Genomic DNA, 11,406 nt, shown 5'->3' on the forward strand with positions numbered 1-11,406 from the left:
ATCCGTTCCATTAAGAGTAACGGATATTCGGTAATATCCTTTAGTTATCCGTTTCCGATAAGTAAGTAATAAGAGAAATAATTTGGGTAACAGTTGAATAAAGACTTTAAGTACTGCAGTCTGCGGATCTTTTTCTTATAGAAAAATGTAAAGAACAATTAAAAAAGCAGGGATCTGTTCTGCTGTTCATTCAAAAAAAAAACCCCAAGGATATACAAAAAGTTGAAATTCCTTGTCCTTGGTCAGACAGGTCAGTTGATCTCATCAGTAATCACACATCTATGATTTCCTCCAATTCTTTTTTTCTATTTCCATTACGTGTTCTATCTTCTATCCCCTCCTTATAAACATACAACTTTTAGATATTATCTGCACTGAATGAATAGCTAAGCTTGTTCATTGTCATCGTCTGAAATAACAAAGAAAAGTTATCAATTTGCGAGACAATGATGTTTATAAATGATTCACAAATATAAGAAAGTTAGAGATAAACCTATAAGATCAGGCAACTAATCACTTAAGCAAAGCAAGGCTTGAACAGCTTCTGGAGCTAGTGAACTCCTATGTGTTGTAAGTACCCTACCGCCGTCGCTAAAGGTAGATTCTGATGCTACAGTTGACACCGGAACAACCAAGACATCTCGAGCAATTTTGGCAAGTGTTGGGTACGTAGGGGCGTGATTCTTCCACCACATCAATAAATCAAACTGTGTTTCATCATCGCCTTCTTCAAGCAATGGTTCATCTAAGTACTTCTGCAACTCTGACTTATGAACATCAGCAACACAATCTTGCATTATATACTCCTTGAATTCAAGTTGAATTTCATATTTTGAAGGAGCTTGAGTATGCTCATGGTTAGATGACCGTGTTCCACTAGTAGAGGAGTTGATAAAATAATCAGGAACAGAACCACTTGAAGACTCGTACGCTGAGAAAAGAGTATCCAAATCTTCACAAAAAATGTCCATTTTAGATCTGCATAGCATGTCACCATATAATTTCTTATAAGTAAACTCTACCAACCGCGCCTTATATCGTGGATCTAAAACCATCCCAATACTCATCAACAAATTATTTGTACTCCAATATTTGTCAAACATCTTTCTCATTTCCTTTGCCATTTCTCTAATATAACTGTGGGTACTCCTTTCCCATGTTTGAATGTTGAAGTTGATTTGATAAACACTTAGAAAGTACATGTTGGTTGTTGGATATTTAACGCCTGAAAATTTCTTTGTGATATCATAAAACACTTCCAAACACTTGCAGATAACTATTCCTTGTTCCCACTCTTCTGAATTCGGTAAACACTTGAAACTATTATCTAAATCTGCTAAACGCATAAATCCTTGGCGCAACTCAATAGCACTCTTTAGCATCAGATAAGTAGAGTTCTATCTATTGTCTACATCAATAGATACATACCGTATAGGAAGTCTCATTTGCAGCAATGCACTTTCAAATTTCTCTTATCTACCTTGTGAAGACCTGACATACTTGACACATTCACGAAGCTTTGCTATAAAGCTTGCAGCTACTGCCATTCCATCTTGCACAACTAAATGTAATATATGACAACTGCATGCATTTGAAACATATAAGAACCAAAGATCCCTTACTATTAAGCCAGACCTTGAGTCTATCCATCATCACATTATTAGCGGAAAGATTATCAGCAGCCAAAGCAAACCATTTATTATCCACATTCCACTCTAAATTTATGCTTTTAACAGCTTCTGCCAAAGCTTCACCCGTATGTGCACATGGCACCAAAACATATGCAAGTGTTCTCTTATGCAACTTCCAATCATCATCTATATAATGACATGTAACACAACAATAACCATCCCGTGTATGCTTAGATGTCCACATATCAGTCGTGAGACTTCATCTAGAAGTCAATGAATCTAAAGTCCCTTGTAACTCAGCTTTAAACACAACATAAATCTTCATAATCTCCTCTCGAGTTGTATTCCTCCCAAGTATCTTGGCGGACGGGTTGAGAGACTTCACAAACTTCTCGAAAATATGGATAGGTAACCAAATTAAAAGGTAAGTCATGCTTTGCAATCATTTTAGCAAGAAGGTCTCTGGAAACTTCAGGATCAAACTTCCAATTAGCTAACTTTGTACCTTGGTTACCCGTAATCACGGTAGTTATTTTTCTTTGGCCAGGTTTATTCTCAGGTTTTTCCTTGCAGACTTTTAGATGGTTCTTCAAGTGGGTTGTTCCTTTTGTACTCCGCGAAGGGGTTTTAAACCCACAATGATCACACATTGCCACTATTTCATCCACCACCTTCGCATCTAGCAAAGTCTTCTTCTCACTTACCCTTTTAAATTCATCCCATACTGCTGATCTTAATGCACATAGTTTTTTCACTCCCTCAAGTGTCTGTATAGTACGCTCTGTAGTATTGTCTGCTTCTGATTCTGGTTGGGGATTTTCTGCTTCTGGTTCTGGTTGGCGATTCTCTGCTTCTGGTTTTGGTTGGGGACGTTTTCTCGATGATGATGCACTTGCTTCGTTGTTCTGAGTGCAGGAATTGGATGTGCCAACATTATTGGATGTTATATTTGACATTGACACTGACCTACAGTAAAACCAACAAAGAATAAAGGAACTCCGAACTCAATTATGAGTTTATCAAAACATAAAAAAAAAAACAGATAAAAGACCAGTACATAGCTAGAGAAAAATAGTTATGCTTAAACTATAACAACAATAAGTTCTCAGAGCATATGATATGTACATCTACATCATACATGATCAATTGAACTTCTGAATTATCACTTCATACCCTAACTACAACATCAGAACCCTAAAATAATTCCCAATTTTCCTTATTCCTCTGATCTCACTTCTTTCTCTAATTATAGTTCAAAACATCAATGTATAATCCTCAAATCAGCAAACCCAATCTTTAATTTCTTCTTCTTTATCACTAAATCATAACTTTAATAAAATCCAAAACCCTAACTTAAGAGATTCGAGTGAAAGATTGAATACCTTACTGTAAAAATACCTGCTCAAATATCTGAAAGATTTGTGAGATAGAGAAAACTTTGTTGGATAGAACTTCACTTGAATCAATCCCTAAAATTCGAAATTAAGGAAAATTGTTAAGAAAATGCAAAATCAAACAACAATCATGTGCTTAAATCAAACAAAGTAAGAAACAAACTTACTGTGTTGGCTTTGAAGGAGGAGATTCGGTGTTGCCGGTGGAAGAAATCTGCTCTGAGACTCAGTGTTGCGGTGCTGCCGCTGCTAGTAAAAGTAAAACACTAAAATCTTATCTCCACTCTTTGAGTCTCTTTAGTAAAAACCTAAACTACAATAGGGTATATCTAAATTACATATATACCCTCACTATCGGATACGAATAATTATCCGTCGGATACTAACTCAACCGTATTCGTTCCATTAACAGGTAATTATCCGATAAGATTATCTGTTACCGATACTGATATCTGATAAGTCGGATAATATCCTAACGATTCGAATGAACACGAACGGATAGCAGATATTCGGGTATCCATTGACAGCCCTAGTGAAAACTAAATCGAGAAGACAATGTTTTAGTGGTTAGGGTTTCAATGTAAAATAATTAACATAAGAGGGGCATATATGAAGGTGGCAAGGGAAGAAATGTTTCCCATCATGGCATCATCTTTTTTCACAGTCGCGAGCCGTGACTGCTTCCAAGTTAGCATATTTAGTCACGCCCTCTTTTAATACAATTATATTTGTTACCGTATTATCACTTTGACCTCTTTTATTTGACTAACCCATTGAACCACTGGTTAAACCAGTTGATCCTGACTTAATGATTTTACTGGGTCGATGTCCGGTCTGGGTTTTAAAACATTGACTGGGGGAAGAATATCATACGCCTGGATTAAGTCAAAAAGTTGTCGGGTAAACGTACCGCTGGTGGGCAAACACAATATGCTGGCGGACTTTTTTAAATCGCGAACGACTATTTTCTAAGGATCATAGGAACGGAAAGTTTTTATACCCCAATAAATGCTACTCGATCTTGATCTCCCAAGTTCATAACAAGCTTTCATCAAATCAAAATTTTCGCAATTTCAATCGTTTTCAATTTTCAACCGTGGATCCTGAATTTTCTTCTGAGGATGATATGGAATATGGATGAACCCTTGTATGAAGAAGGGGAAGAAATATATATAGATATTTTGTGCCAAATGGATGAAGACGCAATTCAAGATAGAAAGATACGAAATTTTATGTTGCAATTACAATCAGGGATAATACCAAAGCCTTAATAGCCATATGAAGTTATGACCAGAATATGGACGTGGCGAGATCGACATTTTTACCACGAAAAAATGATGAATGATTATTTTAATAATGGATGTGTCTATTCCGATGAGGATTTTCAGCGACGATTTCGCATGGGCCGCAACTTGACGCAAAGGATTCTTACCGAGCTTTGTCAGGTGCAACCTTCATTTAATTATCAATATGATGCACGACATGTACGAGGATTTAGTACCGAACAAAAGGTTATTGCCGCCATTTGTATACTATGTTACGGGTACAAGAGGATTCCACATATAACTACATCCGTATTGGCAAAACAACCGCTTTTAGGTATATATCTCAAATTGTTTTGCGAAAAAATAGTCAAGCATTTTGGTCCCACTTTTTTAAGAAATCCAACAAAAGAAGATGTTGAAAGAATCACTGCCAAAAACACCGCGAGGGGTTTTCCGGGAGTGCTAGGTAGTGTTGACTGCATGCACTAGACGTGGCATGCGTGTCCGGTTGAATGGGCAGGTCAATATAAGGGTTATTATCTAAAATAAACTTTCATTTTGGAAGCATTGGATACTTATGATTGTCGATTTTGGCATGCTTTTTTGGAATCTCGGGTTCAGATAACGATGTCAACGTTTTTCAGAAGTCACCATTGTTTGAAGATCTTAATCATGGGATAGCGTCGCACTGTAATTTAACCATCGATGGTCATGACTACACTCATGGGTATTATCTAGCAGACGGGATCTATCCAGAATGGTCAACTTTGGTTCAAGATTATAGTCAGACAGGCTTCGGACCTACAACTGCAAATGATATGAAGTACTTTAACGGCAAAAAAATGTAATTAGGGAAGGATGTTGAACACGCTATTGACATACTGAAAAGGAAGTTCTCTATCATAGATATCCTGACATGCTTTTTTGATCTTTAATAAATGAACATAATTACGTTAACTTGCATCATTCTGCATAACATGGTTATTAATTAAGGAAACCAGACGTGGCCCAACCTGGACTATTTTTCTAGACGAAGATTTGAGGTCGAGGCTTGTGGTATATCATAGCCGTCCAGTAAGAGAATATAGACTTTCCACCGACCGAATCCAAAAGAGACTCTACGGGTGATGGCTGTCGTAAGTGCAATTAAATCAAATCACTTATTTCCACACAATTAACTGGTAATATAATGGAAGCAAGGATCGTTCCTGCGAAGAGCAACGAGTTTTAATTGTCAAAATGTCACAAAGCGGGGTTTGTTTTAGATTTTAAATAAAATAAATAATCAAGGCAAATAAAATTGAGTTGTAAGCTTAAGTTGTAAGAAATAAAGAGAGAGATGATCGAAGAATCCTTCTTCGTTACATAAATCGTTAATGAGTTGTTATACTTTCCTACTTGTCGTTATCATAGATTGTCACCAACCATGGAATAACAGATAGATCAGTGTAATCCACTAAATTCCTTATATCACTGGATATGGAAGTTCTCGACTACCAGATTTTATTCGTCTAAACCACCTAGTAGTAGATCACTTAAGGTGTAATTTGGTCGAATGTTTTATCTTTTGTGAATTTATAGGTCTTACTAGTTAGACTCTTAGATCAAGGTATACTTTTTAGTGTTGTTTATACACACAATCACTCCACTAAATACCTTTGCAAGGTCTCGTGTTCTCTGCATGTGTACAAGTTATTCGACGATTACTTATCTCCTAACTCAATACTAACAATAGATTAAATCAATTCAGTTGGCCACTTAAACAATCTATCAATCAATCATAAATATAAATATTCGTAATTGTATAAACAAACGATAATCATATGAAGAACTTCAAAGTATATTAATATAATAACTCAAATCTTGTTTACAATTTAGAACTAATCCTCAATCAATAGGTGTTTATCTACTCATGTATGTAGAAACATCCATGGTATACATATAAGAAAAGTAAAGAGATAATGTTACGATTGGTGAACCGCTCTGAAACCCTAGCTTTCGCTCCTTGTGTTGTTTCTTCTCTCGAAGCCTTACAATTTCGTGACCCTTTGATATGTTTTATTCATGAACTAATACCTCTTTATATAGGTTTACATTCCTTGTCCTTCAAGTATCTTAATTCGGTTCAAGAACCTGACCCTAAACTACGAAAGAAAGACCCAAAATATAGTTCGTGATTTTTGGCCTTCATTGTTTGCAAACCAGCTTGAAAAGTATATTTATTTAGAAAAATACAAGAAATTTAGATTGCAAACCGGTTTCCAAACTCTTTTGTCCAAGAAATCATAGTTCACAAACCGGTTAGCGAACTTTCATGTCTTCAATATCGATAAAGAACTTGTTTTTCCCATAACTTATTCGTCCGAACTCGGAATAACCTCATTCTTGTTGCAATCTTTTTGTAATTGAATTATCTTCAAGATGGTATGATAAATCCTTAATTTGATTGAGTTAAGCTTGGTCTTTGTCCCATCTCTTGATTTTGAGCATCTTTGCTCCGTTTCGTCGCACTTCTTCCACTTCTCTTTGACTTGGGCACTTGGATACTTGCAATACCTTTCTTCTTAGCTATTTTTAGAACTTTGTAGCTCCTTTTTGGATAATTCACCTAATAGAGACAAATAAGAGCAAACAAGAGTAATAATACGAAAATATGCGAAAATAATTGTTAAAACAAGTATGGAATGAACATTAAAATCATATGAATTATGCACTATCAATGGGAAGCTAACGGAAGATCTAACTAGACCTTTGGGATATAAAATTAGCAGGAGACGCTGCAAGGGGGTGTCAAAACCAGGATGGACGAGGCCGAAGCCGAGGCTGATAGATGTTGTTTTTCAATTTCATGTTGTTTAATTTAATTAGATGTAATGTACTAACACTATTTAAATTAATTGATAAGTTAATGCAATAAAATTTAAATTAAACTTAACTACTAAATTAAAATTAAAATTAGCTACATCTAATCAAGACGGTATTTATCTTCGTCTTCTTCCGAGGAATCATAGGCATCGATGTCGTCTTCCTCATTCGTATGTTGATCAGGTTTTCCAGGGATTTGTAGTTCCGCCTTATCTATTTCCCTAGTCCATACAGCAAGTTGTCGTTCATGAATTTTTCAAGTGTTCAAGGAGAGTAGCTTGTTCATCTTAATATCCCTGTAGTGTTGTTCTCGCGAAAGACGACTTTTTCGAAGTTGCCTTATCATAATACAACGGTCTCTTCTTTTATCTTCTTCTACCTTATGCTCGAATTCCTTGAACTCTGAATAGTTGTACTCGTTTGAACCTCCTTCTAATTCTCTTTGGTTGCTTCTCTCGCCGTTTTTCCATCTCTTTGTCCCCCTGATCTTCTTCTCTTGACGTTGGTGTTAACGTTCATATTGGTGTTGTGTCGTTCTTGACTACTTGGAGACCCAGCATAAGTAGATCCATATTCATTTCCTTCCGGTGAGGAAGCGGGTCCACCATTTTTAAAATCCCGTGAGATTGGACCATGTGGTGATCTTGCAGGCACTTGATTACCTTCCAACAAGTATGGATTAAACTTTTTAAGCACCTTTAGAATGTTGTAACAAGATTCGTGTTGGAAACCAGTTTTGTGGGATCTTTCCCACTCTTCCCAACATCTTCATTCCACATCCAGTTCATTTTCACCACTTCTTTTGGAGCGCTATATTTGCATGATTATAGCTATATATTCACTAACATTTTTGTTAATCGCATGAAAACGATGATACAAACCATCGTCATCACGACTATTGATGTTACCGGCTTCTTCACAAAATCTTTGAAATATCTTTCCATAAAAAGTATTATTTGAGTAACCATTGATTTCATCTACTATAAATAATACATAATTCTAACAAATTGATTCTTCTTCATCCATCGTATACTGGACACCACGAATTCTAGTAGCTCTTGCTTGATATTGTTGTTGTGATTGTTGCGTTTGTTGTTGGGATTGTTGCGAGGGGGATGCCATATTTGTTTTAAAAAATGGATTATTTGAATTTTTCTGATAGATTGGGATGGTATGAGTAGTTGTGTGTGAAAAACAAGGGGAAAGTGGTATGGAGATGATATGAAATTGAGAAATTTAGAGGTAAAGGTGTAGAAGGTGTGAATTATTAGTTTCAATTTATAGTGAAAAGAGTAAGAATCGTTGGATGGATGGATTGAGATATAGCCGTTGCCGGAATAACATTACCCCATGAAGGGTTATCACAATTCGTGTTGTTTTTATTTACACGCCAACGAGTTTTCTTCGTACATGCGGTTCTAAATGAGACGCGTGTCTCATGTCGGTCCGCGTTGAACAAACCATCAAATTTGTTGGTTAGGCCACCCGTTTTTCATGTTTGTTGAGTCCATAGTGGGAGAAAACTGAATAAACTTCAAGTTTGTTCATTCCATAGGAATTTCCCTAAGATAAAACATTCATTGCTTTTGTGTTAGACACCCCCGGTAAATTGGTACTCCATGTTAGCAGCCTTGCAATTAACCGGCCTTAATTAATTCAGGTTGGGTTATAGGTCCTAAAATTGGACTCATTAGCAATTTAGATACTAGGAATTACTGGTTAATCTAGTTTGGAAGACCCATTTAATGGTTAATCCACCCATCCAATTTGTTTTAACCGCTGGTCTAAACATATGTTTTTGCATCATATTTTTTACTCGTTAATCCATTCACGTGCGCGTATTACTATACATTTAAAAAAAATTTCAGAAGTACCATCTCTCTAACGAAATACCTTAAACATCCTTCTACGTTGGATCTGTTTTTATGTTTTCAGTTCCTAACTAACACTAAATAACTCTAGCAATGGGGATTGATGAACAAAAACCAGAGAAACTACTTCAATCAGCTCCATCTTTTCAAAGTTTCAAATCCGTTTTTTTTCTTTGATGTTGTTTTTAGGGTTTTCATTTGAAGATCGTTTGAGCACTTTGTAATTAGCTTCATCTCCATCCAATCCAGGTATGTTAAATAATAAGTCATGAAAAAAAAATAGCAAGCGAAGAAGAAGATCAAAATGATTCACAAAATGGATCCATAAATAAGAAAAAGAAGATATATATTTATTAATTTTGGGTTTTGATTTCTACCCTTTAATCTTCTTTTCCATCCAAATCTAGTGCTTAATTTTGGAAAATGAGGGTTGTCTCTTCAAACAGCGTGGTATAATTGTTATGATGTTATTTTTATTTGGTATACTTTCATTTCTCTTAAAACTATGATTTTTTTATTATTATATTTATAGACTTTGTATAATCATACGATACATATACCATGGAGTTATACACTTTTCTGTTGGATCATACATCTTTTCCTTCGGTACATAATTTCCTTTAGTACATATCAATATGTATTGTGGAATCATCCATTTTTTTTCTTTCAATACATATTTTCCTTCATTACATACCAACATGTACTGTGAAATCATACACACTTTCCTTCCGCACATATTTTCCGTCATTACATATCAATATTTATTGTGGGATCATACTCTTTTTCCTTCAATACATGTTTTTCTTTTTAGTAGATATCAATACGCATTGTGGGTTCAATATGTACTATTGGATCTTACTGAAAAGACAAGGGTACCCAAATACACCATAATCTTTTAAATATCCACATATAATTCCTCTTACCGAAAGTGATCGTCTATGGACAAAGTCGAGACAATGCAACAAATCGGTATTCACACTTTGTGTGATGATCTATGGATACAAGATCGGGACAATACGACTACCAAAGTGTGATACTTGATAATAGGTTCGGACTTAATTTAATGCGGAAAACATGAATTTTTATCCAAAATACTCAATTAAATTAACCACAAGAGAAACCATCATTAATTTAATCGAAAATGCTCAATATAAGAAAACTTACGGATCACAGTATTTACAAAAAGATGTGGATCATGAAAACCAATACTGCGGAATATTCAAAGATTCATTCTATTTTTCATCAATATTTGCATAGAGACATATAATAGACTGAATCTTTGTAAACAAAAGTTCATCCTATCTTCCATCAGTATTTGCATAATGGCATAATAGGCTTAACTTTTGTTTGTCAAAAGTTCATTCAATCTTTTATCAATATTTGCATAATGACATACGAAAGATTTAAATTTTGACCACGTATCGGACAATCATAGTTCACGGTCGTAAACACACATATCCTATAACAATTTGCAATATATAAAACCATAAAGATTAATACTGCAAAATCATGCATCTTCCAAATAAACTTTAGAATTTAAATAAATAAATCTAAAAACATTGCAAGATTAAAATCGTTGGAAATAGCTATGTGTACTCACAATAATGGCTATTCCAAACCCTAGTTATCCTTCTTAAAACACTAGAATAATTCTCATAAGAAGTTTCATAGACATCTTTATTAAAAGAAAATACCATTTCACTTACTTTGAAGACCCTTCTCATACTCCTTGTAGTCATCAAGTTCATCTTCAATAAGATCAGTCCTAGATTCAAGATTATCCATCTTGTCTTCAAGTCTTTTAGTTGAAGATTCAAGTTCACTCTTCAAGGCATGAACCTGTTCTAGGACGAGATTCATGGTAAGGGATAGCTTCTCAAGGTGAGAGACATTTGGATTCACATCAGATGAGGAATCACGTTTCTCTTGACACATTTCACTATCAGATAAATCAAAACGAACTTTCTTAGAGGGAAGGAGAACCGTCCATACATCATCTTCTTTACTAGAAAGGCTTGAAGAATACATAGTGGAAAGGTAAATGAAATTTGCTTAAAGGAAAACTTCCACTATAAAAAGGATGAAAATGTGGGATAACTTCCCAAAGTAACCTTTGACAAAAACCCTAACAGAAAGAGTTTTGTTAGGAAAACCGTTTATGAGTTCAGAAACAGTACTTAGATCAAAACCAAAATAGGGAGATATACGAACTAGTCAACAGAAAACTTTTCACACCCCTCTTGGAGATTATGGTTCTTGTTTCCAGGGTAAGAGACAAGAACAATCCTTTTTAGAAAAATTACAATATGTAGTTTCTCCCTTCTAAGGAGGGGCCGGGAAAATTCACCAGAGAGGAGGACGACTTTGTTAAATCATGTTT

Source organism: Papaver somniferum, chromosome 3 (genome assembly GCF_003573695.1).
Source record: "Papaver somniferum cultivar HN1 chromosome 3, ASM357369v1, whole genome shotgun sequence".
In the NCBI taxonomy this organism is placed as follows: domain Eukaryota; kingdom Viridiplantae; phylum Streptophyta; class Magnoliopsida; order Ranunculales; family Papaveraceae; genus Papaver; species Papaver somniferum.